This window comes from Balaenoptera physalus (genome assembly GCF_965194825.1).
Source record: "Balaenoptera physalus genome assembly, chromosome: 4".
NCBI lineage: Eukaryota > Metazoa > Chordata > Mammalia > Artiodactyla > Balaenopteridae > Balaenoptera > Balaenoptera physalus.
The window spans coordinates 65,734,273-65,761,987 of NC_138891.1; the positions used below are offsets into that span (position 1 = coordinate 65,734,273).

A 27,715-nucleotide genomic window follows, 5' to 3' on the forward strand; every position below is an offset into this window, starting at 1 on the left:
CATCAGCTCCATTTTGCAGATGAGAAAGCTGAGCTTCAGAGAGGGCTAGGGAACTACCGCAAGATTCACTGCTGCTAAGTAGTGATGCTGGCACTGGGTGTAGCTCATTCCCTACATCATGTTACAGGTTTTTCCACTGCTAATCATTCCCAGTCCTTTGGGGCTGAGAAGCCCTTCGTCCTTGTGTTACACTGGGAGCTTGGTTGAATTTCTCCTTATGGGGCTGATGAAAGCTTTCTACCATTCCCCTAAGAACAGATGAATGAAAGAACTCATGGGACAGCCATGTGTGAATAGCTTGACATTCGGATTCAACATACATTTGCTTATTCCCCTTTTTCGTAAGAGTTATTTTCGTCAAGTCTGGTTTGCCTTTTTTTTTTTTTTTTCCACCTGCCTTTTAAAGCACCTGTACTCATTATCTGGTTATAACCGGAATAAACACACCCACTGGTAGTGAGCGTGGCTGCAGAATAATGGGTACCATTGCTTGGCTACCTTTGATGCCTTTAGGTGGTAAATGGAACTCAATATTGGCATTGTTAAGGGCTTATCTGCAGCTGTGCTTGTAGGCGCTTGAACAATCTCTTCTCTTGTAAAGTTTATTCAACATTATGTTGTTCACTAAATGTTTATTGTGTGCTAAGCATTATGCTAGGCATTGGGAGTATCTACCCTAAGAACACACATTGTAGATATGCACACACGCATTCAGTGTAACTGGCGGGGCCTTAGAAGTTAGTGGCAGACAAACTTTCTGTATCGCCCTCTTCCTCCTTTCTCAGAGTCCTTGCTTTGTCCATTCGTTCAAGTAACACTAGGTGCCTGCTGTAGCCCATGCACAATGCTCATTTTTAGAACATAGACCCAAATTGCCCCACAGTTCTCTTCCTTTAAGAGCTTAGTTGGAGGTGGGCATGCAGATGTTAATAACAATATAATGTGATAAATATTATGATTTGGATGTATACAGAGGTTGAGAAGATGGTACAGTGAGATTGGGTAAGCTCTCTGGAGGACCTATGACCTACCTAAGCTGGGTTGTAGAGGGTAGTAGCTGCTAGCCTCTGGGAAAAGAGCATTTGAAGGAGAAGGGAGTGCAGGAGTGAAGGTGTGGGGTAGAGAATGGCATGTGCGGGGGAGCCACTAGCAGGTTAGTGTTCCCAGAGGGGAACACATAAGGCAGGAAGTGCTGGGAGATGAAGCTGGAACCGTTATACCCATCATCAAATATAATTTTCTTAACCTCTCTATGGTGGCATATACTATTATCCTTTCTGTTTAATAGGTGAGGAAACAAAGGCTGAAGGAGGTTTGGTGACTTGTTCAAAGTCAGACAGCGAGTGAGTTGAGGTGCTTGAACTTGAATGTAGGCCTGCTCAACCCTCACAGCGGTGCCTGCAGGGACCGAGAAGGTCTGCCTTGAAGACTGAGGTGATCCTTCTGTCTCTGTTAATCTTTCAGAAGTCACACCCTTGCTGAATTCTCTTCCTCCACCTGCCTTATGGTGTTCTCACTAGTGAGTCTGATGTTGAAGGCCTCTTCTGAGTCTCGGTTCTAGTTTTCATCCTCCTTTTCATTCAGAGAATCAGCAGCCCAGAACTCTTCAAAGAAAACCTTTATTGCCCAACCAGGTGTAACAAGGGAGAAGGAGAAGATTCATCCCCTTTCTCAAAAGGTCCAAGTTCATTAAGTAGCCCAGGCATTACCTGTGGATCCTTTAGTTCAGAGAAGCCCTTTGGGGGCTGGAGAGGGAGCAATCTGGGTGGGCTGGAAGAGTCTGGAGCAGGTGGGCTTTGAGCTGTCCCTTGAAGGGTGGGTAGGATCAGGAAGGTGGAAGGCATGGCACGTAAGTGATATTATTCTGTCTCACTCAGTGATAAGTGGCTTATTCTACCCATCCCCCAAGATAATTTCTGGGTTGGAGTTGGTTCTTGGGCTGAAGAGGCAGTAGGAAGATTCATTCATTTATTCATTCAAAATAAAGTTTATTGGGGCTTCCCTGGTGGCGCAGTGGTTGAGAGTCTGCCTGCCAATGCAGGGGACACGGGTTCGAGCCCTGGTCTGGGAGGATCCCACATGCCGCGGAGCAACTAGGCCCGTGTGCCACAACTACTGAGCCTGCGCGTCTGGAAAGGCCGCGATAATGAGAGGCCCTGCGCACCGCGATGAAGAGTGGCCCCCACTTGCCACAACTAGAGAAAGCCCTCGCACAGAAACGAAGACCCAACACAGCCATAAATAAATAAAAAATAGTGTTTAAATAAATTAAAAAAATTAAAATAAAAAAGCCAGCTTGTATATCACCTGCTCTTTAAAAAAAAATAAAAATAAATAAAGTTTATTGAAAACTAATCAATTGAGAGCTCAAAGATGAGATGATGAAACTACAGAATGAAATAAAAAGGGCAATTACAGAGCTAAGGAAAAAAATTGAGGATACAAACTACATCATTAGAGGAAAAGTTAATAAAGGAACAAAGTAGAATCCACTGAAAACTAAATTACTAACAGAGAGAGAAGGCGTGAGGAAAATCACAGTATATGCTGAGAAAAAGGATGAAGAAACTAATCAGAGAAAATCAGAGATCTAAAGGTTGTAAAAAGATTGTAAAAAGATCACTCAGAAGGGTAATTGGGCTATCTGTGGAGGCACAGGTCACTTCTCAGTGCTCCATTGACCAAAACATAATCACGCAGACAAGCCTGGCTGCAAAGGAGCCTGGGAAAACATCTCCAGCTGGGTGGCCATGTACCCTCTTAGAGCTCAGATTTGGAGAAGGCCTTTTATTACTGAAAGGAAGATGAGGAAAATGGATATTGGGAGCAATTCATTTCTGCCCCAGGGGAAAAGTCATGTTGGTCTCAGACTTGATTTGCAGCAGAAGCAAAACTTGAGAACATGGAGAGGAAATATTTACAGAGTTCCAAGGGAAAGGTCGTGTGACTGAAGACTTTTACACTCAATTACATAACTCTGCAAGGATAAGGCAGGTAGCCATTCTCATCTCTTCCTGTAACACATATGAGCCCTTCATGGGAAAACCTACTTGATGATGAAAAAGATTAGTCAAAAGCACCCTTTGGAAGGCATGGTGATAGGTCATTTGGAGAGCCCTTCTTCTACTCAAATAGAGAAAACCTTGGCATGGGTGGGCTGTAAATCTAAGGAACAGAATGGGAGGAAGTGAAAAGAGTGTAATGGAAATGGAGAGCTGAGGGAGGGAGTGGGAGGACGTTAGGTGATAACTTTCCCTCTCTCACACTGCGTAAGTAGGGTGTTAGTATCATGGCTCCAACCTTTCAATTAATTTTTTAACCCTTTATTTTATTTTTAAAAATTTTATTGGAAAAAGAATCTAAAAAAGAATGAATATATGCACATGTATAACTGAATCACTTTGCTGTACACCTGAAACTAACACAACATTGTAAATCAATTATTTTTTTTCTCTTAAACTTGGAGGAGTCTTTAAGGAAATTACATCTATTTTGATGTAGAAACATTTATTAAAAGTTCAGCTTTTCCTCTATTTTACTTTTCTGTTTAATTAAATTAAAAAATAAAAAAACCCCAGCTGTTTTATTAAGCAATCCCATCCATTCTTCTTTCATGCATTCTTCCATCCTCCACACTTCTGTCCAAATGTAAATGTAGAGACATGCAACGAAGGCTATTAATCCATTTTTTTTTTTTCCTGGATGCAGGGATCTTCGGTGATTTTTAGCTCTGTATAATTTTGTGCATTGATTGATTTAAAAAAGTAATGAGCTGGTCTTATTTGTTTTTGTCTTTTTTTTTCAGTTTTTTACTTCTTTAATCTTTTTTCTTCTTTTTTAAATTGAAGTGTAGTTGATTTACAATGTTTCAGGTATACAGCAAAGTGATTCAGTTATATATATATATGTGTATATATATATGTGTATATATATATATATATATATATATATATATATATATATATCTTTTTCAGATTCTTTTCATTATAGGTTATCAAAAGATACTGAATATAGTTCCCTGTGCTGTACAGTAGGGCCTTGTTGTTTACCTATTTTATGTATAGTATTGTATATCTGTTAATTCCAAGTTCCTAATTTATCATTCCCCCCCACTGGTCTTATTTGAATCAAACTACTAAGGCTAATTTAAAAGGCATCATTAAACACTAATGCTCAGGGTGTGGGGAGTGAGGTGGGAGATACAAATAGATGAACAAGGCCTTGTCTTTTCACAGAGAAGTTGGTGAGTCAGTTACGTGAACACTGGACTCTAGGCAGAACAAAATACTTTGTAAATTAGATGGACAGTTGGGGTGTTGGGGTCCCCAGGACAGTGGGGAAGTTTTCACGAAGGAGATAGTGTTTGAACTGGATGTTGAAGGATGAAGAGAGTCCCTATAGGTGGAGGATGGGAGGCAGGGCATTCCTGGCCTGGAGACAGCAGGAGCACCAGCAGGGAGGAGTGAAATTATGTGGTGTGTCTGGGTAACCCTGGGTAATCTATTGTGGTCAGAGAACAAAGGGTGAATGAAGGAATAGCTACTGTTCATTAAGTGCCCACAGCGTTCCAGGTGTGACACATAGATCTCTCTAGGCTGCCCAACAGCCCTACAGAATGGTGATAATTATCCCTACTGTGCCGATGAGGAAACTGAAGCTGAGAGAGACTTATCTGCCCAAAGTCGCTCAAGGGTAAGACTGTGAGTGAACCCCCTGAGCTGTCTGTACTCCAAAGCCCATAGTCTCTCTCCTGTGCTGTGATTTGCAGGGCACAGAAGATCTGAATTAGCCACCTTTGTGAAACATAACATATACAAATACAAATAAATATCAAAACATTTTTATAGGTAAATATGTTTTATATATTTCCATACACGCAGACCTATGACATAGCCATATATTGGTTGGCCAAAAAGTTCGTTCGGGTTTTTCCGTACCATCTTACCAAAAAACCCAAACGAACTTTTTGGCCAGCCCAATATTTCGCATGTAAATTTTCTAGGTAAATTTTTAGGTAAATATAAATCCTAAATTGTGGTTCGGACTCTACTGTCCAGAAGCTGTGTGGTCGCACGCTACTCAATTCGAACTCCAGTTTCCTGATTCATAAAAGGGAATAATGATTCTGGTGCTGCCTCCCCTCAGATTTGTTTTTGTGTTCCAGTTAGATCATAGATGTGAAAAGATGAGAAAGGATAAAAGAGCCACCCAGAAAGGTTTGTTATTGCTGACACACCCCTCGCCCTTCTGAGAGCTTCCAGACATCTGTTCGAGCACCCACAGGTGTCTGTAAAAACTCTCACAGTCATGGACACGGTCCCTCAGGCTTGCAACAAACAATGTAGTCAGCCAGCCAGAAGCTGTGCTTTCCTGGTTCAGATAACCAGCTGGGGGCTGCAGAGGGAGCTGGGGCGGGCTGTTGGGGGGTGGGGTGGAGGGAGGGGAGCGAGGCAAGCGGTCTGTCTGGCTCCCCCCACTGCAGGGTGGGGGAAGGCTCCTGCCTCCCTTCCTGGTTGCTGGGTAAGTCTGGGCCAGAGTGGAGTCGGGATGGCTGTCAACAGCTTGGTGATTTATACCGGGCAGAGAAGGGTGTTTCAGACACGCCAGGCTGCGGGAAGGAACGTTGGAGCTGCCAGGCGAGCAGGCCCCTGCCACGTCTGTCTGGTAGAGGCTCCTGGTCTGGAAAAGGGACAGGAGGGACAGAGTCATCAGGGGACTCTGGAGCAGGCTTTAGGAGTACTAGGAGCGCTGATGAGGACAAGGCAGGGCCCTGGCCCCAGAGAAACTGGGCTCTGATGCAACACATCAGGGTGGACGGGCAGCCAGCCCTTGGCACTGGGCTAGAGTGGCTCAAGGCAACTTACTTGTGCTCCAGGAAGGATTGGGATTGTTCCAAGGTCTAGGTTGGGGCCTGCTGTGCTCCTGGGGGCCCAAAGCCCTGTTGTGTGTGTCGTGTGTGGGGCGGCAGTGGTGGAGGTTTTAGAGAGAGCCAAGCTACGCCTTACTGGCGAAGAGATCACTTCCTTCCTCACCCCCCTGGTGTCTGCTCTGCCCAGACAGGCCTTTTAGCTCAGCCTCAGCTCAGGATGAGTCCCTCAAATTCATGGCACCCAAAGCAAAGAGAAGACCTTTCATCTCCTACACTGTACTTACTAGGTTCTATGAAGTTAGCTATGTTAGACAACGTCTCCCCGACGGCAGGGACGCTGAGGAGGTTCTCTGCACAGCGCCCCGCCCTTAGGAGGCCTGGTGGACTGAGCTCAGCCTTCCCAATGCTCCCCGCCCCCACCCGCCTGCTGAGACCAGGATGAGGTCTGCACGTGCAGGTGCTCTCTAGGTAAAGCCAAGGTGTGAGAGCACATGGCAGGAACACCCTGGGGCTCCCCTGGGCCCTTCTGCCCCACTGAATAGATCTTTTTCTACCTGTCACTTCCGGCCTTGGGAGTGAGAGACAAGCAACAAGGTGAAGTAGGGAATGCTCTCTGGGCTGATCCGTGGAGCTGAGCCCTGGCCGGGGCAGTCAAGTTTGGGACCTTGCTCTTCCTTTTCTTATCCTGCTGGGAACCAGGGTCATAGGAGTGTGTCCTAGGGGTGAGAGGGAGGAAGGCGGTGAGGGAGCTCTGAAAAAAGCAGTTAGGCTGAATCATCTTGTATCTGAGCAGACTGCAGGATTGCCTTTGTCAATTGTATGCTGTTGGGAGGATGCTGGCCCAGGGCGAGAGTGGGGGTGGATAATGATGACGGTGTTAGGAATAAATCCCCAGAAGATGTTTCCTGCTGGAGGGTTTGTGGCGGTTCCTTTTCTGCTCTACACAATGAACAGCTTATTCTGGCCTGTAGATTTGGAGGAGAGGAAATAACAGGTAGGGAGGAGACGGATGAAAGCTGCCTCTTAGGGAAATGCTTCTGGGCTCGGAGGGTCCCACCCTTGTCTCCCAGCCAGTCCAGGGGACTCACAGTGGGAGGGCTGGGAGGCAACTCCATCACCATCTGTAGGGTCACCTTTCTCAGAAAGCCCCGACGTTGAGAAAAAAATCATAGGCTTTGCAGCCAGACAGACTTGGGTTTAATTCCAGATGTGCCACTTCTCAGCTATGTGAATTTGGGAACTTAACTTCTCCGACCCTCAGTTTCTCCTCTGCAATCTGTGTTCATCATTCCTGCCTCATAGCATTGGTGTGAGTACGATGTAGTGATTAACCTAGGGCAGCATGTGACTAGTGATGAATAAATGTTCGCTCTTTTTAATAATGCAGCACTTCTTAATAGTTATTCTCAGTTATTGGTCACCAAGCGGACCAGACACTCTGCTAAGCCCTGGGGATATGAGGATACACGAGACCCAGTCTCTCCCTGGAGGAGCCTCCATCTAGGAGGACAGACAGGCACGTGGGATCAGGGACCAGATGAACAGGAGCTGCACGAGGTGCTTCGGGAGCAGGAGGCAGGGGTGGGGTCAGGGAAGAAGAGGTGAGACCCCAGCAGGAGGCGTTTGCCAGGCAAGTAGAATGTTCTCCCCAGAACTGCAGCAGCAGATAGAAGGAGGTTCACAATTGGGACTTGTCAGTAGATCCACCCATAAGTGGGGGACAAGAGCCAATAGTAGGGGCTCCCCCAGCAGGCGAGCTCACAGGGCTTCTGCCCTCTGCTGGCACTCGAGCCTGGGCAGTCTGGCTCAAGATAGAGTCTGCAGTCTATTTTTCCAGTGGTGGGGTGAACGTGGACAGGGACCCAGCCTGGCTGGACTGGGGCACTTATCACAGAGATCTCTCCAGGCTCAGGGCTAGGGTCAAGGGGGGACCTCCCTGGAGGGAGCAGAGATGATTACCAGACAAGAATTGCAAACATGGAACCTACTAAAATAGAGGTTCCAGATGGTGTGGACTGGAGGGGCTTCATGAAACGCTGGCACAGAACTGTTTTATTAACACTGGGACACTGGGAGGGTGGGTAGGAGGGGTGACCTGGGATTTCTGCAGTTGTTGGGAAGCCCAGCGACCCCATGTACAGTGCTCAGTGTCGCATAAAAAGAACCAGAGGAGACCTCCTCGAGCTTCAAGGATATACATTTGTGGTTTTAGTTATTTGCAAATGACTTCAAAACCCTATGATGTACACTGATTGGGTGAATCATTTGGATGAGATAAAAGCAAAATTATGTTTGTTACAAGGATGGTTTATATCACTTAGCTGGTGATATAATAAACATAGCAGCTTTCATTTACTGAGCTCATACCACCATCCTGACTGGTCTCACTCTAATTCATGACCATGACCCTTAAGTGGACTTTGGTGTTGTCAGGTCATCTTACTCTGTTCCTTTGGTCCAGGGGTTCTCAACTCTGGCTTCCGTTGTCATTACCTGGGGAAGATTATAAAAAGTACTGCTGCCTGAATTCCACCCCAAACTAATGAAATCTAAATTCTTGTGGGGTGGATCTGGGCATGAGTATCCTTCTTTAAAGCTCTTCATTTATTCCAGTGGGCAGCCTTGGTTGAGAACCACTGCCATTCTGTCCAATCTCCATGACTATTTCACACTTTTTTCTCTCTCTTTAAATTTTTAACACCTCCTCTCCCATCTCTATTCTCAGTCGAGAAACTGATTTCCCACTTACCTGAGAAAATAATGGCAAAGGATTGCTTTCATACCTTTCCACCATCAAATCTATGCCCATATATTCTACTTTCTGCCTGTTGCTACAGTTGATGCTCCTTTTTAAGACCACCCCCTCCACTTGTGTATTGCATCTTGTTCCCTTCCTTAGTTAAGGACTTGACTCCGCAGTTCTACCTTCTCTTTCCAATGTTCCTCTCTTTATGGACCACTCCCATCCGCCCCCCGACACCATCTGTCTATCTGTGGCAGTTGTTTCTCCCACTGACCCCACACATATGCACATACACATCTTCTCCTGACCGCATCTACTACCCCTCCAGCTACTGCTTCATTCCTCTGCTCCTTGAAAGAGTCATCTGCCCTTGATCCCTGCAGTTCTCTTTTCTCATTTTCATTCACACTCAGTCTAACCAGTGTTTTGCCTCCATCACTCCACAAAAACTACACCTGTCAGGTTTACCAGTGACCTCGGTGTTGCCAAATCCAATGGTTAAGTCTCAGTCCTTATCTTGATGTGTCAGTAGCATTTTATGTATTTGATCACTCTGTCCACCTTGAAAAAGTTTCTTCTTCTGGTTCTGGAACATCACCCTCTTTGGTTCTCCTCTTCTGTCACTGGCTTCTCCTTCTCAGTTTCTTGTGTTGGCTCATCTTTGCTTGTTCACTTTGGAGCGCTCCAGGGAGCAGCCCTTGGACTTGGCCTCTTCTCTGTCCCCTCACTCCCTGGAGATCTCCTACCATCTGAATGCTGACAACTCTCAATGTATAGCTCCATCCCAGACCTTTCCCCCGAACACCACACTCATGTTTAACCATCTACTCAACAAGCCTCCTTACATGTCTAACAGACATCTCAGTGATGACAAGTCCATGGCTGAAATGCTGCCATTCTCTCTCAAACAGCCTTCCCCACTTCAGTAGATGACAGCTCCATCTTTGCAGTTGCTTGGGCTTAAAACTATGGAGGCGCCCTTGACTCCGATTCTCTCATGCTGCACCCAATCTGTCAGCAAACCACGCCAGCCATACTTGCAAAATACACCAAGAAACTGACTGCTTATTTGATCCACCAAATTCACACTGGTCCAAGACAGATCAATCTCTACTTCTAATTTTTAGAATAGTTTCATACCTGGGCCTCCAGTGGTAGTGTGTCATTTTTCCACTTAAAACCAACAAAGGCTTCCTATTGCACTTTGCAAAGCCAGAGTTCCTAGAAGGGCCTCCACGGTTCTGCATGAGCCAACCCGCAGGTCCTCCCAGGCTAAATTTCCTGCTCTTTTCCACCTCTTAATTCTGCTTCACTTTACTGACCTTACTCCTTAAACATAAAGCACATTTTTACCACAGAGCCTGTTCCCTCCACCTGGAACACCCTTCCTTCATATATTCCCATTGTTTTCTCCATCTCTTCCTTTAGGTTCTATTTCAATGTCACCTTATTAGAAAGGTCGTTCTGATCACCTTACATAAGATAGTAATCTGGTGCCTGTTTCTTCTCCCATCACACCTGGCTCTCTCTTTCCCTTTTATCCTGCTTTGTGTTTCTTCTATGGCACAGATGGTCATCTGACTTATTTATTCTGTCTCTCTTCTCACTAGGAAGTTGTTTTTGTGAGGGCAGGGACTTCATCTCTTTTGTTCATGATTGTGCTCCTAGGGCCCAGAGCAATGCCTTAGGAATAGTAGGCACAATACCTAATTGTTGACTAAATTCAACTAAATCCACACAACGGCACTTCAAAATTAGTTGGAATAACCCACGATTTACAGATGATGAAATTGTAGCTCAGAGAGGTTAAGTAACATTTTCAAGGTAACACAGCTTGCTAGCATAGAGACTCAAACCTTCCAAGTGACTGTGTCATCAGACTGTCTCCCTGTTAAGCCTGGCCTTCCCCCAGCACCCACAGCTCAACTTACCTCATTTTTTCCACATCTCATTGCAAGCAGGCAGCCCCACAGAGTGACAAAATCCTTGTGAAAATGCCGCAAATGTGCCTGGAGGCGTAGGAGGTGTATAGGAAATGCATACACAATCCCTTATTTGCAATACCCAAATCCCCAAATCTGTGAAAAACTACGTTTTATTCTTAACCCATTTGGTGGCAAAACCTGATCTGGACTAATGTGAGGCTATTTATAAATCCTTGTTTAATGTACTTGGTTAAAATATTTATTGTTTTGTTGCAGAAATATTAATCCATATAATTATGGAGAGTTGCCGTGCCACTGCTGCAGGTCTTTAGGCAACATATTGCTTTTCTAAAATAGGAAGAATTGTGAATTCTGACACTTATCAGGCCCCAAAGTTTCCTGATATGTGGTTGTGAACCTGTGTTAATGCTTTCCTAAATGTCTGGCATTTGAAACTATGCCTAAGAAAAAATTACAAAAATTTTTTCCTGGTAACTACAATTTCTTTTAAGGACCTTTCCAGGAACAGACTCAATTTTACGATCTGATTAAGATCAAGCACAGCAGGCCTAGCTGAGGAGGGCATGCATGAGATGCCATTCTAAAACAGAGGGCATGAATAAAAGTCCACATACTGAACAGTGAGACCACCCCTTCCCCAACCTTCCTTTTTTGTTGTTTCCAACAGTGCTGGCAAGCTCGGGTTATGAGATTTCCCTAGTCATGAGATTAGTCTATGATTAAATTTAACAGCCTAAGAGGAAAGGCCTATAGATATTGATATTTACAGTTCTTCAGATAAAATGGAGAGATTATTTTCAATCCCCCCTGGTAAGACCCACCAGTCCAGCAGCCCTGCCCAAGCACACAGAGCTTCTGGTCAACTTTTTAGTGTATCACTTTTCTTCTTTTTTTTCTTCTCTCTTTTTTTTTTTTTTTGGCCGTGCGGCTTATGGGATCTTAGTTCCCTGACTAGGGATTGAACCCGTGCCCTTCCCAGTGAAAGCGTGGAGTCCTAACCACTGGACCGCCAGGGAGTTCCCAGTGTCTCACTTTTAAATTTAAGGTAGAGATCAACCGATATCTGAGAAAGTTTGAAACATGAAAGACAGAAACCAAAAGAGACAAATAACAACAACAACAGCAACATAAAAGCATCATAGAGACAAGTGAAGATATTCCATTAATAAAATAAAGACTGTGCAATAAAAGGAGTATTCAGAGAATAAGAGAGAGCTCTTGGAAATTAAAAGTATGTTAGCAGAAATAAATGAATTGGGAGAGGGTTTGGAATATGAAGTTGAAGAAATCGTGTAGGAAGTCAAGTAAAAAAAGGCTATGAAGTAAAAAATAAGAAAGGATCATTCTAAGAAGTTCAACATCTGAATAGTAGGACTTACACGGAATGTACACAAAAGGAATTACTCAAAACACACCACATGGCTCCATGGTTCAGCTGTGAACAACAATTTATCTGGTCATAATAATGTAACTTCTGATGCTGACTTAATAAAAAAAACAGTCTAAAGCTATTAGGAGAATGTGGGACAGAGAAGAGTTATGTGGGGTGTGGTAAAAGAGAACTAAATCCTCATTTTCTGTAATAGGAAGTCAGTGGATAATATATAACATTGAAAAAACAGAGCCATATAAGCATGCTATTTAGACACACTGATGTAACCCCAGAAATAGATAAAAGAGTTGAAAGTTGTTGCATTTGAGCAGCAGAAATTAGGGGGGTGGAGGGGTGGGACAGGGCCTGAAATCATGTATGCAGAGGGCTTAGCGTCGCCCCACATATCCACACTGGCACCAGAAATAAGCACAGTCAAAATGGAGTGACTGTTCGCTGCAGACAATATAGTGACAACACAGTCAAAGTTCTCAGCAGGAGCACCGTCCTTTGGATGCTTTGCACGTGGCAGTGGCAGAAGAACTTCCCCTTTCTGGTTCTCTGAAGATAACTTCCTACGCCATTTCTCTTTTTGTCAGAACCTGTGTATTCAGTGCTCAATTCAAATTTAATTTCAGCTCTTTTATTGAAAGATCTGGGCCTAGCTCTCCCCTAACCCCCGGAAATTATCCATGAAGTCTGCTGATTTTAGCAGAAGTTCTTACTGTATCTTGGGTGTAGTGTCTTCTGATTGGACTGCAGGGCTCAGCAAACTTGTAGTGACCCAGATCCTGGAATGTTTTAGGCCCAAGGACTGATAAAAGCTCTTAGCTCACTTAGCTTCCAAGTCCAAACACAATCAGAACAATTGCTCACATCTCAGATGATGTGGATTAATGGATCCAGGGTTAACAGGATTATCTTTTTTTTTTTTTTTAATTAATTAATTAATTAATTTTTGGCTGTGTTGGGTCTTCGTTTCTGTGTGAGGGCTTTCTCTAGTTGTGGCAAGTGGGGGCCACTCTTCATCGCGGTGTGCGGGCCTCTCACTATCGCGGCCTCTCTTGTTGCGGAGCACAGGCTCCAGACGTGCAGGCTCAGTAGTTGTGGCTCACGGGCCTAGTTGCTCCGTGGCATGTGGGATCTTCCCAGACCAGGGCTCGAACCCGTGTCCCCTGCATTAGCAGGCAGATTCTCAACCACTGCGCCACCAGGAAAGCCCAACAGGATTATCTTTTACCCCAAGGCTCCTGTGTGCTTGTGGTGATTGCCCATTTAAGCCAGGGACCTGGGGCCAGGGCCCTAACTCTGTGACAAGCTAACCCATTCTCTCACTCAAAACTGAGCCCTTTAGTAATGGTCTTGCCAGGAGGATACTTACCTGTGGGGATGCTAGGGTGTGAAGTTCTTAGTGTGTGTTCTTGGCTCATTTTATGAACTTCTTTGGTTCTGGGTGGGGTCTCTAAATCCCGGCTCTGGTCTGGGGTCAGGGCCTCACACAGTGTGCCTCTGAAGGAAATGCTTGCTGGGGGCATGAGGGAGTTCATGAGGACAAGGCAGCCTCTCATGTGTCTGCCTTCTTCCTTAGAGTCATGTTTGGGTGCTTCTGGGTCTGACTGAGCACAGAGGAGGAAGGGGATTAGCTGAGAAGCTGCCAGCGACTATAAGGTGTGAGGACCGTGTGGGCAGGAGTGATGGCAGGGAGAGATCAAGCAGAGAACACACCCTGAGTATGAGGAAGGAGGTGGGTGAAACTTCGGCTGAGGCAGAGTAGTGAAACTACATCTTGGTGTCAAGCCAGTGACCCTTGCAGGGTAGGAGGGAGGTCAGGGAGCAGAAGTGGTGTCCTGCATTAAATGGGTGCTGTGTTAAAACTACAAGGAAGCACATGAGTCTGTAGGGGGCTCAGGGACAAGGGGGATGCAAGAAGACCCTGGGATCGAATGTGTAACACTCGTAGGGTGATAGGAAGTGTTGGTATAAGCCACTTAATAGAAAATTCTTATAATACAATAGAAAAACCTGAAGTTTCTACAGCTCTGCTATTGTTTATTTCTCATGTTTCTGCAATGCACAAGATACACTTGCAGTCCAGAACTGTCCTTTCCCGTTGCCTCATCTATCAAAAGCCCAGCCACAATGTTTGGAAGAACGTTAAAAAAAAAAAAAAAGGCTTTTGAGCAGCCACAATGGATGGCTAACGCCCTATCACAAAGCCACGCACTGATTCATGGGAGAGCCCCTCTGGTCTCACAGCCCCGTACGGCTTTTAGTGAGTCAGAGGCAGCTGGGACCCTTGGGCGGGTCTAAACCAAGCTCTTCAGAGGTCTATTGAAGGGATTCAGGGAATGCTTACAGGAACAAAAATAGGAAGTACAGACGAGCCTCGAAGCCACTGGAAAGTTCCTAACCATCTGCTTTCTCTGGGCTACACGGTTTCCTGTTTGCCTCTCCGCGGGCCTCTGCCCTGTTCTCTGTGTAAGACCAGCTTCCTTTCCTTCTGCAGGGCCTCGCGACCCCATCACCTGATCTTGTGCATGGCATTTGCTTCTCACATTGTGCCCACTACCTTTCCTTCAAGGGAACTGGGTCTACCACCAGTTCCCTTATTTATGGGTGAGTTGCTTTTGTTTGTTTGCTTATTTATATTGACGTATAGTTGATTTACGATGTTGTGTTAGTTTCTGGTGTATAGCAGAGTGATTCATCTATATGTGTGTGTGTATATATATATATATATATATATATATATATCTTTTTTCATATTCTTTTCCATTATGGTTTCCTAGAGGATATTGAATATAGTTCCCTATGCTATACAGTAGGACCTTGTTATTTATCTATTTTAGTTTGTAACTGCTAATCCCAAACTCCTAATTTTATCCCTCCCTCCCTCACCCCCCTTTCCTCTTTTAACCATAGGTTTGTTTTCTGTGTCTGTGAGTCTATTTCTATATTGTAAATAAGTTCATTTGTATCATTTTACAGATTCCACATACAAGTGATATCTTGATATTTGTCTTTCTCTGTCTGACTTCACTTAGTATGATAATCTCTAGGTCCATCCATGTTGCTGCAAATGGCATTATTTCATTCTTTTAATGGCTGAGTAATATTCCATTGTATATATATACCATCTCTTTAACCATTCATCTGTCGATGAACATTTAGGTCACTTCCATATCTTGGCTATTGTAAATAGTGTTGCCATGAACATTGGGGTGCATGTATCTTTTTGAATTAGAGTTTTCTCTGGGTATATGCCAGAACTGTTGCTTTCTTACCCTTGCTTTTCTTACCAATAATAGCAAGTAGCACAAGGATTAAGTGATTAGTAGAGTTTGCTTTGCTTCATCTGCAGCTCGCTCTGAAATTGCTCAGCCCCAGAGGGGTAGGTCTGGGTGAACAGATGGCCAGGTTGAGCCCTGGGAAGGAGGCTGGAGTTCTGGAAGGGGTTCTGAAGTGGCCGGAGTGACCAGGGGTGGGAGGAGCGAGGGTGTTTACCCTCCTGCGTGTATTAACATATGTGCCTCTGATGCTTAGCTGCCAACTTGGCTTTGTTTTTTTTTTAACTTCCTGCAGGCAGAGTAGAGTGAATTGGGTAGAGATCTGCAAAGAGCATCTTAGAGAGAAGCAGTGAAGTCCTGCACCGCAGCTGAAATGAACTGGCCCACTTGAACCTGCTCAAGTCCTGGGGCAAGGCCTCTGTCCCAGCGCTGAGGTAAGAGCACTCGAATCCCAGCTTGGGGACAGAGAGGGCAGAATGCCTCCTGTTGTGGGGTGGTGAAAACCTCCTCTTCTCAGTCTCAGGAAAGAAGGGGCAGTTGTTTCTGGTTCAAACCATCAGCTTCCATCTCAGCCCAATCGGAGGCAAGGTCATTTGGTGGCTGAAGAGGTTTTGATTTTTCAGAGCAGGTCTTTTGGAATCTTAACAGGATGTTGTATTTTCTCAATTGCTGGTGAAATTTGAACTCCAAAGGGAATGAATTTATCCTCCAGGTAAGACTGCACCAGATTCAGGGGAATGCTTAACGTTGGTGCAGCTGCTCTGTTCTGCAAGGGAAGTCAAACTTTCAGGAAACACACACACACACTCTCTCTCTTTCTCTCTCTCCTACCCAAGGAAGACAGAGTGACAGAAATTACATGGGGAGGTTATTGGAAAACATTCCATTAAGCTCACTAAAAAATGACTTTAAGGGACTTCCCTGGTGGCACAGTGGTTAAGAATCCACCTGCCAATGCAGGGGACACGGGTTTGATCCCTGGTCCGGGAAGATCCCACATGCTGCAGAGCAACTAAGCCCATGCGTCACAACTACTGAGCCTACGCTCTAGAGCCCGCGAGCCACAACTACTGAGCCCTCATGCCACAGCTACTGAACCCTGCACGCCTAGAGTCCGTGTTCTGCAGCAAGAGAAGCCACCGCAATGAGAAGCATGCGCACTGCAATGAAGAGTAGCCTCAGCTTGCAGCAACTAAAGAAACCCTGCACGCAGCAACGAAGACCCAACACAGCCAAAAATAAATAAATAAAATAGAGGATACAAGGCATGCAGGTCTTCAAGGGCCTGGCTCAGGTTCTTTTCCATGGCCATGGCAGGTTCCTTAACGTCCAGGGTTTTGCCCAGTGCATCTTGGGATGGCTTTTGCATGTCCTGGAAGAGGGCACCGCCACTGTGCTGGTTTTGCATCTTCAAGAGATGCTGGGTGCCCTCAATCTTCTCCACAGTGGACTCATGGAAGAAGTGACCCACACCCTCCAGAGCTGCATCCCTGAGGGAATATAGAAGCCCAGAGAGAGATGGCAGAGGAGTAAGACGTGGAGATCACCTTCCCCCCCACAAATACATCAAAACTACATCAACATATGGAACAACTCCTACAGAACACCTACTGAACCCTGGCAGAAGACCTCAGACTTCCCAAAAGAGCCGTGTGGCTGACAGGGTCTTGGTACTCCAGCCAGGTGTCAGGCCCGAGCCTCTGATGTGGGAGAGCCGAGTTCAGGACATTGGACCACCAGAGACATCCCGGCCCCACGTAATATCAATCAGCAAGAGCTCTCCCAGAGATCTCCGTCTCAATGCTAAGACCCAGCTCCACCTGATGGCCAGCAAGCTCCAGTGCTGGACACCTCATGCCAATCAACTAGGAAGACAGGGACACAACCCCACCCATTAACAGAGAGGCTGCCTAAAATCATACTAAGTTCACAGACACCCTAAAACACACCACTGGACGCAGCCCTGCCCACCAGAAAGACAAGATCCAGCCCCATCCACCAGAACACAGGCACCAGTCCCCTCCACCAGGAAGCCTACACAACCCACTGAACCAACCTCACCCACTGGGGGCAGACACCAAAACCAATGGGAACTATGAACCTGCAGCCTGCGGAAAGGAGACCCCCAAGCCCAGTAAGTTAAACAAAAGGAGAAGACAGAGAAATACACAGCAGATGAAGGAGCAAGGTAAAAACCCACCAAACCAAACAAGTGAAGAGGAAATAGGCAGTCTACCTGAAAAAGAATTCAGAGTAATGACAGTATTTTGGATAGTAAATCCAAAATCTCGGAAATAGAATGGAGAAAATAAAAGAAACTTTTAACAAGGACCTAGAAGAACTAAAGAGCAAAGAAACAATGATGAACAACACAGTAAATGAAATTAAAAATTCTCTGGATGGAATCAATAGCAGAATAACTGAGGCAGAAGAACGGATAAGTGACCTGGAAGGTAAAATAGTGGAAATAACTACTGCAGAGCAGAATAAAGAAAAAAGAATTAAAAGAATTGAGGACAGGCTCAGAGAGCTCTGGGACAACATTAAATGCACCAACATTCGAATTATAGGGGTCCCAGAAGAAGAAGAGAAAAAGAAAGGGTCTTAGAAAATATTTGAAGACAGTATAATTGAAAACTTCCCTAACATGGGAAAGGAAAGAGTCAATCAAATTCAGGACGCACAGAGAGTCTTATACAGGATAAATCCAAGGAGAAACACACCAAGACACATATTAATCAAACTATCAAAAATTAAGTACAAAGAAAAAAATATTAAAAGTAGCAAGGGAAAAGCAACAAATAACATACAAGGGAATCCCTATAAGGTTAACAGGTGATCTTTCAGCAGAAACTCTGCAGGCCAGAAGGGAGTGGCAGGACATATTTAAAGTGATGAAAGGGAAAAACCTACAACCAAGATTACTCTACCCAGCAAGGATCTCATTCAGATTTGATGGAGAAATTAAAACCTTTACAGACAAGCAAAAGTTAAGAGAATTCAGCACCACTAAACCAGCTTTACAACAAATACTAAGGGAACTTCTCTAGGCAGGAAACACAAGAGAAGGAAAAGACCTACAAAAACAAACCCAAAACAATTAAGAAAATGGTAATAGTAACACACATATCGATAACTACCTTAAATGTAAATGGATTAAATGCTCCAACCAAGGGCTTCCCTGGTGGCGCAGTGGTTGAGAATCTGCCTGCTAATGCAGGGGACACAGGTTCGAGCCCTGGTCTGGGAAGATCCCACATGCCGCGGAGCAACTAGGCCCGTGAGCCACAACTACTGAGCCTGTGCATCTGGAGCCTGTGCTCCGCAACAAGAGAGGCCACGACAGTGAAAGACCTGCGCACCGCGATGAAGAGTGGCCCCCACTTGCCACAACTAGAGAAAGCCCTCACACAGAAATGAAGACCCAACACAGCCATAAATAAATAAATTAAAAAAAAAAAATTAAAAAAAAATAAATAAATGCTCCAACCAAAAGACATAGACTGGCTGAATGGATACAAAAACAAGACCCGTATATATGCTGTCTACAAGAGACCCACTTCAGACCTAGGGACACATACAGACTGAAAGTGACGGGATGGAAAAAGATATTCCATGCAAATGGAAATCAAAAGAAAGCTGGAGTAGCAATTTGCATATCAGACAAAATAGCCTTTAAAATAAAGACTATTATAAGAGACAAAGAAGAACACTACATAATGATCAAGGGATCAATCCAAGAAGAAGATATAACAATTGTAAATATTTATGCACCCAACATAGGAGCACCTCAATACATAAGGCAAATGCTAACAGCCATAAAAGGGGAAATCAACAGTAACACAATAATAGTAGGGGACTTTAACACCCCACTTTCACCAATGGGCAGATCATCCAACATGAAGATAAATAAGGAAACAAGCTTTAAATGACACATTAAAGAAGATGGACTTAATTGATATTTATAGGACATTCCATCCAAAAACAACAGAATACACTTCTTCTCAAGTGCTCTATTCTCCAGGATAGATCATATCTTGGGTCTCACATCAAGCCTTGGTAAATTTAAGAAAATTGAAATCATATCAAGTATCTTTTCTGACCACAATGATATGAGACTAGATATCAATTACAGGAAAAAAAATGTAAAAGATACAAACACATGTAAGCTAAACAGTATGCTACTAAATAACCAAGAGATCACTGAAGAAATCAAAGAGGAAATCAAAAAATACATAGAAACAAATGACAATGAAAACACGAAGACCCAAAACCTATGGGAGGCAGCAAAAGCAGTTCTAAGAGGGAAGTTTACAGCAATACAATCCTACCTCAACAAACAAGAAACATCTCAAAAAAACAACCTAACCTTACACCTAAAGCAATTAGACAAAGAAGAACAAAAAAGCCCCTGAAGTTAGCAGAAGGAAAGAAATCATAAAGATCAGATCAGAAATAAATGAAAAAGAAATGAAGGAAACAATACCTAATATCAATAAAACTAAAAGCTGGTTCTTTGAGAAGATAAACAAAATTGATAAACCATTAGCCAGACGCATCAAGAATAAAAGGGAGGAGACTCAAATCAATAGAATTAGAAATGAAAAAGGAGAAGTACAACTGACACTGCAGAAATACAAAGGATCATGAGAGTTTACTACAAGCAGCTCTATGCCAATAAAATGGACAACCTGGAAGAAATGGACAAATTCTTAGAAAAGCACAACCTCCCAAGACTGAACCAGGAAGAAATAGAAAATATAAACAGACCAATCACAAACACTGAAATTGAGACTGTGATTAAAAATCTTCCAACAAACAAAAGCCCAGGACCAGATGGCTTCACAGGTGAATTCTATCAAACATTTAGAGAAGAGGTAACACCTATCCTTCTCAAACTCTTCCAAAATATAGCAGAGGGAGGAACACTCCCAAACTCATTCTACGGGGCCACCATCACCCTGATACCAAAACCAGACAAAGATATCACACAAAAAGAAAACTACAGGGCAATATCACTGGTGAACATAGATGCAAAAATCCTCAACAAAATACTAGCAAACAGAATCCAACAGCACATTAAAAGGATCATACACCATGATCAAGTGGGGTTTATCCCAGGAATGCAAGGATTCTTCAATATACACAAATCAATTAATGTGATACACCATATTAACAAACTGAAGGGTAAAAACCATATGCTAATCTCAATAGATGCAGAAAAAGCTTTTGAAAAAATTCAACACCCATTTATGATGAAAACTCTCCAGAAAATAGGCATAGAGGGAAACTCCCTCAACATAATAAAGGCCGTATATGACAAACCCACAGCCAACATCGTTCTCAATGGTGAAAAACTGAAACCAGTTTCTCTAAGATCAGGAACAAGACAAGGTTGCCCACTCTCACCGCTATTATTCAACATAGTTTTGGAAGTTTTAGCCACAGCAATCAGAGAAGAAAAAACAATAAAAGGAATTCAAATCGGAAAAGAAGAAGTCAAACTGTCACTGTTTACAGAGGACATGATACTTCACATAGAGAATCCTAAAGATGCTACCAGAAAACTACTAGAGCTAATCAATGAATTTGGCAAAGTAGCAGGATACAAAATTAATGCACAGAAATCTCTTGCATTCCTATACACTAATGATGAAAATTCTGAAAGCGAAATTACAGAAACACTCCCATTTACCACTGCAACAGAAAGAATAAAATATCTAGGAATAAACCTACCTAAGGAGACAAAAGACCTGTATGCAGAAAACTATAAGACACTGATGAAAGAAATTAAAGACAATACAAACAAATGGAGGGATATACCATGTTCTTGGATTGGAAGAATCAACATTGTGAAAATGACTATACTACCCAAAGCAATCTACAGATTCAGTGCAATCCCTATCAAACTACCAATGGCATTTTTCACAGAACTAGAACAAAACATTTCACAATTTGTATGGAAACACAAAAGACCCTGAATAGCCAAAGCATTCTTGAGAAGGAAAAATGGAGCCTGAGGAATCAGGCTCCCTGACTTCAGACTATACTACAAAGCTACAGTAATCAAGACAGTATGGTACTGGCACAAAATAGAAATATAGATCAATGGAACAGTATAGAAAGCCCAGAGGTAAACCCATACACATATGATCACATTATCTTTGATAAAGGAGGCAAGAATATGCAATGGAGAAAAGACAACCTCTTCAGTAAGTGGTGCTGGGAAAACTGGACAGCTACATGTAAAAGAATAAGATTAGAACACTCCCTAACACTGTATAAAAAATAAACTCAAAGCGGATTAAAGACCTAAATGTAAGGCCAGACAGTATAAAACTCTTAGAGGAAAACATAGGCAGAACACTCTATGATATAAATCACAGCAAGATCCTTTTTGACCCACCTCCTAGAGAAATGGAAATGAAAACAAAAATAAACAAATGGGACCTAATGAAACTTAAAAGCTTTTGCACAGCAAAGGAAACCATAAACAAGACGAAAAGACAACCCTCAGAATGGGAGAAAATATTTGTAAATGAAGCAACTGACAAAGGATTAATCTCCAAAATGTACAAGGAGTTCATGCAGCTCAATATCAGAAAAACAAACAACCCAATCCTAAAATGGGCAGAAGACCTAAATAGACATTTCTCCAAAGAAGATATACAGATGGCCAACAGACACATGAAAGAATGCTCCACATCACTAATCATTAGAGAAATGCAAATCAAAACTACACTGAGGTATCACCTCACACCAGTTAGAATGGGCATCATCAGAAAATGTACAAACAACAAATGCTGGAGAGGGTGTGGAGAAAACAGAACCCTCTTGCACTGTTGGTGGGATTGTAAATTGATACAGCCAGTATGGAGAACAGTATGGAGGTTCCTTAAAAAACTAAAAATAGAACTACCATACGACCCAGCAATCCCACTACTGGGCATATACCCAGAGAAAACCATAATTCAGAAATAGTCATGTACCTCAATGTTCATTGCAGCTCTATTTACAGTAGCCAGGACATGGAAGCAACCTAAGTGTCCATTGACAGATGAATGGGTAAAGAAGATATGGCACATATATATAATGGAATATTACTTAGCTGTAAAAGAAACGAAATTGAGTTATTTGTAGTGAGGTGGATGGACCTAGAGTCTCATACAGATTGAAGTAAGTCAGAAAGAGAAAAACAAATACTGTATGCTAACACATATATATGGAATCTAAAAAAAAAAATGGTTCTGAAGAACCTAGGGGCAGGACAGGAATAAAGACGCAGACGGAGAGAATGGACTTGAGGACATGGGGAGTGGGAAGGGTAAGTTGGGACGAAGTGAGACAGTAGCATGGATATATATACACTACCAAATATAAAATAGATAGCTAGTGGGAAGCAGCACAGGGAGATCAGCTCGGTGCTTTGTGACCACCTAGAGGGGTGGGATAGGGAGGGTGGGAGGGAGCCACAAGAGGGAGGAGATATGGGGATATATGTATACATATAGCTGATTCACTTTGTTATACAGCGGCAACTAACACAACAATGTAAAGCAATTATACTCCAATAAAGATGTTAAAAAAAAAATTGTTGGTGACCTGAAATTGGCTATAGTGGGAAAATTGATACCACAGAAATTAGCCTTTGCTGCAAACCAGGGCTTTTTTGTTTTGGAGATTCAGATTACCAGCACACCTCTGGTTCCAGTGCTCGCTCTACCCCCGACAGGCTGGGAGGCATGGGACAAGTCCCTTCACCTGTGCATCCCTTGCTTTCTCTTCTATGAACAGTAGGTGCTCAATAAGCATTAGTTGAATAAATGAATAAGACTGAGGTTCTGTTCTTATTATCCCATAAGTTAAGGTCCCATAAGACAGTGAAAATGGAATGTTTTGCATATTATGAATTTCCCTGCCTGTGGAGGGAGGGGGTTTAATTGATTGGTAAGCCTTTTGTTTATTGATGAAGTGAAGTTGGCTGGCATTTCCCTTTTTGGCTCTCGCCTCTTGGGAAATCTGTGAATTACTGACACCCTTTCATAAGGGCAGATGAAAACTCTCCATTTACTGACTGACATCTGGGGCAAATTTCCTTCCTGGAAAAATCAAGAAGTCAAGAGTAGCGTGAAAAGGAAGCCCTGGCCCTGCTGGGTATGAGAGCCAGGGCTGAAATCAGAGCTTTGGACTCACAAGCTTTGATGGTGGGGTGGGGGTGGGGGGGGAGGGGCGGGGTTAGAGGAGCAGGGGCACTTCCTGCCAAATGTGAATTTTAAACAAAAGCCTCTTTCTTCAAGGCCCTGCTGTCAGCAGATTAGCGCTAATTAAATTAGCATAATGGAGCCCCAGCCTCTGCCCTCTCCCTCTGCTTTCTGAACCTTCTGGCTCCTTCTCCCAACCTCCTTTAAGTATCTTGAAAGAGGGGATGGGGAGAAGGCAGGGCATCAGTTAAGCACCAGTGTACTGCGTGGAAGTGTAGTCTGTAAAATTACAAAAGTGGAAAGGACTATAGGGGCCACCTGGTGCCACACTTCCATTTTAAGAAGCCAGTTCACACAGCCATGCTTATCGGTGCCTGAGGTGAAGGTGTGTGCTCCGGGGGAGGGAGGGACATGGGCTGGTGAGACGGGCACTGCTCCTGAGGCCACTTGCTCACTGAACCTTTGCGTGTGCCTGGCAAGGGGACATGTGGGTGTTCTCCAGGTGCCAGCCCTGCGTCCCCCTCCTCAACCCCTCCCCTGTGTCTGCTGCCCCAGCCCCAGTGCACTTCACGACGTGCCTCTCCAGTGCACTTGGAGTTAAGTCCTCTTCCTCATCAGAGGCTTGGCTTTCTAGGTCAGTGAAACCAGTTGAGAAGATGTTATCTGAGGACCTTTAAAGTATATACACACGAGGAAGGGTAGAGAAGGGCGTTGACTGAGCTCAGGGTGGTTCCAGGATCTGTGCTTGTGCTCTGGTCTCTAATTCCGTAATGACCTAACAAAGTGGGTATTTCTATCCCCATGTGGCAGATGTAGAAACTGAGTCTCAGAGGTAAAAGAGACGTACTTGCCCAAGATTTCACAATTCAAAAGTAACAGGGATGTAAACTAAGCCTGTCTGTGCCCTCTGCAGCTTCTCAAAGTTCGTGAGTGTTCTTTACAGTAAGTACTTGCCCCCCAGTACTTGTTCCCCCAGGCTTCTTTCCCTTGGGGAACATCATTTCATCTCTGAGGCTAGGGGAACAGCTGCAGCTGGAAGTGCTCGGAGCTTTATGAAAAGCTTCACTGTTCCTTTCTAACCCCAATGGCTGTTCCCTGTGCAGTAACACAGCATCAGAGTGAGGGCGCACCCACAGAGGGCTGAAGCCTAGTTCCCTCCTCCATGGGATGCCCCAGGCCTCTCCGACAGTGAGAAGCAGGGGCCTTCTCGGCCTCTGTCCTCTCAGTGCTCTTTGCAGGGGGAATGTACCGAGCTAGGTCTGCTGGGTTTTCCTCCATGTTTAAGCAAGAGATTATTCCTCTGGCAACAGGGATTTAATTCAGTTTTATAGATATTTACTGAAAGCCTACTGTGTACCCAGCCAAATATCCTGGCCTGTTTGGGCAAGAGATTCTGGCCCAGCCTTGGGCACATGGATGTGACAAGGGACAGGGGAGGAGCTGCCTACATCAAGACTGTATATGACATACCTTAGCCAGTAACCACTCAGCTCCAATCTTTCCTGCAAGAATTCGAAAGGGAGAAATTATGTCTCAAATGGCTCTGTGTGTCCCAGGGTTCCCAGAACCCTGAAAACTGGGAACGAAGCAGCAAAGGGTGGGTCAGGGTCTATGGAAGGTCCTTGCAGAGGGGTCGGGGCAGGGGGAGGAGGTGGAGTGGCTGAGGGAGTGATTTGGGTAGCTGTTAAGTGGGCTGGCTATGTTTGTCTGTGGAGCTGGGGTCTATGGGGGAGCTGAGGGTACAGTTTTGTAGATATTCTAGAATCCTTTTTGTCTGTAGCACATGATCAGTACAGAAGGAGGAAAAGCTCACTTCAGCAGAGCCCTCAGAATATGAATTAGGGCTGAAAGAGTTCCTTGGAGAGCGAGTTGGTTGGCCTTCACATCTTATATCTGAGGGAGGGGGGCCCAGAAAGGGAAAGGGCCTTGTCTGTGACACAAGTGGAGCTGGGGTCTGTTCTGAATGTCTGGTCAGGGTCTGTCACACCAAACCACTCTGGCTGCAGAGGGAAGAATATTCTGGGGAGGAGGTACAGCCCACTCTCTGCCTTAGCCTGTCTGGCCCAGTACCTGTGATGGGCTGGTCTTGACCGTTAGAGGAATTTGTGGCAATGGCAACCCAGAAGGGAGAGGGTGTCATCTCAGTGATGCCGGAGGTCCCCTGGCATCCCAGTGATTCTTTCAGATTCCTCCTTGAGGACTTTCTTAGGACAGGGGTCTTCATGCTGGAAAGTCACTATTGTGGGAAGGCACCACAATGCAGAGAAGAGTGCCCCAGCTTTGAAGACGTTTGATCTGGGTTTGAGCCTGGCTTGACCGTAGCTGCATGACTACCTCACCTTTCTGACTCAGTTTCCTCATATGTAAAATGGGCTGAATAATACCTACTTTGAGTGAAGATTAAAAATTATTTTTATAATGTTCTTCCCATAAAGTAGATGCTTATTAAATGATACCCATTTTTTTTCCATGCAGCTCTATTAAGGTGTAATTGAGAGACAAAAACCTGCATATACTTAAATTGTACAATTTGGTGAGTTTTGACATATGTATACACTTACGAAGTTCTCCGCACAAGTCAGGTTAATGAGCATAACCATTAACCCCCCAAGTTTCTTCCTTCACCTAATCCCTCCCTTCTGCGCCTCTCCGTGTCCTGCCTCCCATCCCTAGGCAACCACTAATCTGCTTTAGTGCTATAGATTGGTTTGCATTTTCTAGAACTTTACATAAATAGCACAATACAGCATATGCTTTTCTTACACTCAGCATAATTATTTTGATATTCATCCGTGTTTGTGTATCAGTAGTTCATTCCTTTATTGCTGAATAGTGTCCCACCATATGGAAATACCAAGATTTGTTTATCCATTCATCTGTTGACAGAGTTTTGGGGTTGTTCCCAATTTTTGGCTGTTAAAATAAAGCCTATATATATATATTTGCAGCAACATGGATGGACCTAGAGATTATCATACTAAGTGAAATAAGTCAGGCAGAGAAAGACAAATATCATTTGATATCACTTACATGTGGAATCCAAAAAAATGATACAAATGAACTTATTTACAAAACAGAAATAGACTCACAGGCATAGAAAACAAACTTATGGTTACCAAAGAGGAAAGTGCGTGGGGAGGGTAAATTAGGAGTTTGGGATTAGCAGATACAAACTACTATATATAAAATAGATAAACAACAAGGACCTACTGTATGGCACAGGGAACTATATTCAATATCTTGTAATAACCTATAATGGAAAAGAATCTGATAAACAATATACATATATATATACATATACATATACATATAACTGAATCACTTTGCTGTACACCTGAAGCTAATACAACATTGTAAATCAACTATACTTCAATGAAAAGTTGTTCGGTTTGAAAAAAAGCCACTATAAGCATTTGTGAAAAATTTTTTGCGGGGGCATATGCATTCTTTTTGGGTGAATACCTAGGAGTAGAATGGCTGGGTCATATGGTAGGTGTATGTTTAGCTTCTTAAGAAGCTGCCAAGCTTTTTTCTAGAGCAGTTGTACTAGTTTATACTTCCACCAGCAGCATATGAGAGTTTCAGGTGCTCCACTTCCTTGTCAACACTTGGTTTGGTCAGTCTTTTTAATTTTAGCTATTCTAATAGGTGGGTAGTGATAGCTCATGGTTTTATTTGCATCTCTTTGAAGATTAATGATGTTGAGCATCTTGTCATGTGCTTATTTGGCATCTGCATGTCTCCTTTGATGAAATGTCTGTTCAGATCTTTTGTTCGTTTAAGAAAATTGGATTGTCTTCTTATGATTGGATTGTAAGAGTTCTTTATATATTCTACAGACAAGTTTTTTTATTTGCAATATATTGCAAATATATTTTCCAGTTCTGTGGCTTCCACATGGTAGGAGACAGTAGCACATAAACTAAGAATTACAATTCAGTTGACTAGTGCTGTGCTCAGGAAGTACAAAGGAAGATCAGTAATCTTAGCATGGGAAGTCAGGGAAGCTTCCAGGATGTAAAGGTATGTGACTTGGGTCTTAAAGGAAATTATAAGTTAGCTAGGCAGGGGAAGGGCAGTCTAGGTAGAAGTTTGTATGTGCAAAGGCATGGAGATACAGAATGTCATGGTGCATACCAAATTGTAAGTCATTTGATTGGAGCCCTGGGATTTTTGGAGTAGAAGGATGTGGGCTGGAATCCCAGATGCCCTCTTACTGGCTGTGCACCTCTTTTATTTATTTATTTTTAACTTTTAATTTGGAAACAATTATAGATTCAGGGGGAGTTGCGAAGAT

The 27,715-nt window shown here is 43.7% G+C and overlaps 1 protein-coding gene across 5 annotated transcripts in view; it reads left to right on the forward strand.

Annotated features, from left to right (window-relative positions):
- ST6GAL1 (ST6 beta-galactoside alpha-2,6-sialyltransferase 1) overlaps positions 1–27,715 on the forward strand; it is a 137,221-nt gene that overhangs the window by 8,876 nt on the left and 100,630 nt on the right. For 3 of the 5 annotated variants that reach the window (XM_082461538.1, XM_082461535.1, XM_082461537.1), the window contains exon 2: positions 15,513–15,651. The exons of 1 other annotated variant lie outside the window; for it this stretch is intronic. The gene's annotated coding sequence lies outside the window, so the exon portion shown is untranslated. Of the gene's footprint in view, positions 1–14,436; positions 14,547–15,512; positions 15,652–27,715 lie in introns of all 5 variants that reach the window. One more of the 5 variants, XM_082461536.1, reaches the window with a different exon arrangement.